Raw genomic sequence first — 4246 nt, forward strand, 5'->3', positions numbered from 1 at the left:
AAGCTTAGAGTGGAAGTCCAAACCTTCAGACAGAAGGAAGGAGAATCCCTCTATGAAGCTTGGGAAAGATACAAACAATTGATCAGAAAGTGTCCCTCTGACATGCTTTCTGAATGGAGCATCATAGGTATTTTCTATGATGGTCTATCTGAACTGTCCAAGATGTCTTTGGATAGCTCTGCTGGAGGATCTCTTCATCTAAAGAAGATGCCTACAGAAGCTCAAGAAGTCATTGAAATGGTTGCAAATAACCAATTCATGTACATTTCTGAAAGGAATCCTGTGAACAATGGGACGAATCAGAAGAAAGGAGTTCTTGAGATTGATACTCTGAATGCCATACTGGCTCAGAACAAAATATTGACTCAACAAGTCAATTTGATTTCTCAAAGTCTGTCTGGAATGCAAGCTGCACCAGGCAGTACTAAGGACGCTTCATCTGAAGAAGAAGCTTATGATCCTGAGAACCCTTCAATGGAAGAGGTGAATTACATGGGAGAACTCTATGGAAACACCTATAATTCTTCATGGAGAAATTATCCAAATCTCTCATGGAAGGATCAACAGAGACCTCAACAAGGTTTCAACAACAATAATGGTGGAAGAAACAGGTTTAGCAATGGCAAGCCTTTTCCATCATCTTCTCAGCAACAGACAGAGAATTCTAAGCAGAGCCACTCTGACTTAGCAACCATGGTCTCTGATCTAATCAAATCTACTCAAAGTTTCATGACTGAAACAAGGTCCTCCATTAGGAATTTGGAGGCACAAGTGGGACAGCTGAGTAAGAGAGTTACTGAACTTCCTCCTAGTACTCTTCCAAGCAATACAGAAGAGAATCCAAAAGGAGAATGCAAGGCCATTAACATGATCCGCATGGCCGAACTAGGAGAGGAGGGAGAGGCAGTGAACGCCACTGAGGAAGACCTCAATGGACGTCCACTGGCCTCCAATGAGTTCCCTAATGAGGAACCATGGGAATCTGAGGCTCATAATGAGACCATAGAGATTCCATTGGATTTACTTCTGTCATTCATGAGCTCTGATGAGTATTCTTCGTCTAAAGAGGATGAGTATGTCACTGAAGAGCAAGTTGCCAAGTACCTTGGAGCAATCATGAAGCTAAATGACAAGTTATTTGGTAATAAGACTTGGGAAAACGAACCTCCTTTGCTCACCAAAGAACTGGATGACTTGTCTAGGCAGAAATTACCTCAAAAGAGACAAGATCCTGGGAAGTTTTCAACACCTTGTACCATAGGCACCATGACCTTTAAGAAGGCTCTGTGTGACCTAGGGTCAAGTATAAACCTCATGCCTCTCTCTATAATGGAGAAGCTAGGGATCTTTGAGGTGCAAGCTGCGAGAGTCTCACTAGAGATGGCAGACAATTCAAGAAAACAAGCTTATGGACTTGTAGGGGATGTTTTGGTAAAGGTTGAAGACCATTACATCCCTGCTGATTTCACAGTCCTAGAGACTGGGAAGTGCATGGATGAATCCATCATCCTTGGCAGACCCTTCCTAGCCACAGCAAAGGCTGTGATTGATGTTGACAGAGGAGAATTGATCATTTAAGTGAATGAAGAATCCTTTGTGTTTAAGGCTCAAGAATATCCCTCTGCAACCATGGAGAGGAAGCATGAAGAGCTTCTCTCAAAACAGAGTCAAACAGAGCCCCCACATTCAAACTCTAAGTTTGGTGTTGGGAGGCCACAACCAACTTCTAAGTTTGGTGTTGAACCCCCACATTCAAACTCTAAGTTTGGTGTTGGGAGGTTCCAACATTGCTTTGAGTATCTGTGAGGCTCCATGAGAGCCCACTGTCAAGCTACTGACATTAAAGAAGCGCTTGTTGGGAGGCAACCTAATGTTATATTTATCTATTTTCCTTTGTTATTTCATGTTTTCTGTAGGTTGATGATCATGGGAAGTCACAAAATCAATTGAAAAAGAAAAAACAGAATGAAAAATAGAAAGAAAAATAACACACCCTGTGGGAAGATCTTGCTGGCGTTTAAACGCCAGTAAAGGTAGCAAATGTGCGTTTAACGCCCAGTCTGGCACCATTCTAGGTGTTTAACGCCAGAAAGGGGCACCAGACTGGCATTAAACGTCAGTAAAGGGCAAGAAGTTGGCGTTAAACGCCAGAAATGGGCACCAGCCCGGCGTTTAACGCCAGAATTGGCATAATGAGCATTTTTGCTCGCCACTTGGTGCAGGGTTGAATTTTCCTTGACACCTCAGGATCTGTGGACCCCACAGGATCCCCTCCTACCCCACCACCCTCTCTCTTCTTCTTCACCCATTCACCAATCACCTCAACACCTCTTTCCCAAAAAAAAAAAAACCCCTCACCTATCAAATCCCAATATTCTCTTCACCACTCACATCCATCCTTCATAAAACCCCACCTACCTCACCATTCAAATTCAAACCACTTTCCCTCCCAAACCCACCCATAATGGCCGAACCATACACCCCTCTCTACTCCTATATAAACCCCTCTTCACCACCTCATTTTCACACAACCTAAACACTACTTCTCTCCCTTTGGCCGAACCACAACGCCACCTCCATCTCCTCCATTTCTTCTTCTTCTACTCTCTTCTTTCTTCTTTTGCTCGAGGACGAGCAAACCTTCTAAGTTTAGTGTGGTAAAAGCATTGCTTTTTGTTTTTACATAACCATTTATGGCACCTAAGGCTGGAGAAACCTCTACAAAGAGGAAAGGGGAGGCAAAAGCTTCCACCTCCGAGTCATGGGAGATGGAGAGATTCATCTCAAGGGTGCATCAAGACCACTTCTATGAAGTTGTGGCCAAGAAGAAGGCGATCCCCGAGGACCCTTTTCAAACTAAAAAAAGATCAACTTTAATCAAAGGTTGGACCAAGTCTTCATAAATATCTGTGTGGAAGGAGCTCAATGTAAACAAGAGATCCCACTCATCATGAAATCCCTGAGATGCCTCAAGGGATGCACTTTCCTCCACAAAACTATTGGGAGCAAATCAACACCTCCCTAGGAGAATTGCGTTCCAACATGGGACAACTAAGGGTGGAGCACCAAGAACATTCCATTCTCCTCCATGAAATTAGAGAAGATCAAAGAATCATGAGAGAGGAGCAACAAAGGCAAGGAAGAGACATTGAGGAGCTCAAGCACTCCATAATATCTTCAAGAGGAAGAACAAGCTGTCATCACTAAGGTGGACCCGTTCTTTAATTTCCTTGTTCTTTATTTTCTTGTTTTTCGAATTTTCATGCTTATGTTTATCTATGTTTGTGTCCTATGATCATTAGTGTCTTAGTGTCTATGCCTTAAAGTTATGAATGTCCTATGAATCCATCACCTTTCTTAAATGAAAAATGTTTTTAATTGAAAAAGAGAAGAATTGCATGAATTTTGAATTTTATAACAGATTAATTATTTTGATGTGGTGGCAATACTTTTATTTTCTGAATGTATGCTTAAATAGTGCATATGTCTTTTGAATTTGTTGTTCATGAATGGTTGGCTCTTGAAAGAATGATGAAGAAGGAGACATGTTACTGAGGATCTGAAAAATCATAAAAATGATTCTTGAAGCAAGAAAAAGCAGTGAATATTCAAAAAAAAAGAAAGAGAAAAAGAAAAAAAAAAGAAATAAAGTTGTGATCCAAGGCAAAAAGAGTGTGCTTAAGAACCCTGGACACCTCTAATTGGGGACTCTAGCAAAGCTGAGTCACAATCTGAAAAGGTTCACCCAATTATGTGTCTGTGGCATGTATGTATCCGGTGGTAATACTGGAAGACAGAGTGCTTTGGGCCACGGCCAAGACTCATAAAGTAGCTGTGTTCAAGATTCATCATACTTAACTAGGAGAATCAATAACACTATCTGGATTCTAAGTTCCTATAGAAGCCAATCATTCTGAATTTCAAAGGATAGAGTGAGATGCCAAAATTGTTCAGAGGCAAAAAGCTAAAAGCCCCGCTCATCTAATTAATACTGATCTTCATAGATGTTTTTGGAATTCATTGCATATTCTCTTCTCTCTATCTTATTTGATTTTCAGTTGCTTGGGGACAAGCAACAATTTAAGTTTGGTGTTGTGATGAGCGGATAATTTATACGCTTTTTGGCATTATTTTTAGTATGTTTTTAGTATGTTTTGGTTAGTTTTTAGTATATTTTTATTAGTTTTTAGTTAAAATTCACTTTTCTGGACTTTACTATGAGTTTGTGTGTTTTTCTGTGATTTCA

The sequence above is a fragment of the Arachis stenosperma genome, chromosome 7, assembly GCF_014773155.1.
Source record: "Arachis stenosperma cultivar V10309 chromosome 7, arast.V10309.gnm1.PFL2, whole genome shotgun sequence".
Taxonomy (NCBI): Eukaryota; Viridiplantae; Streptophyta; class Magnoliopsida; order Fabales; family Fabaceae; genus Arachis; species Arachis stenosperma.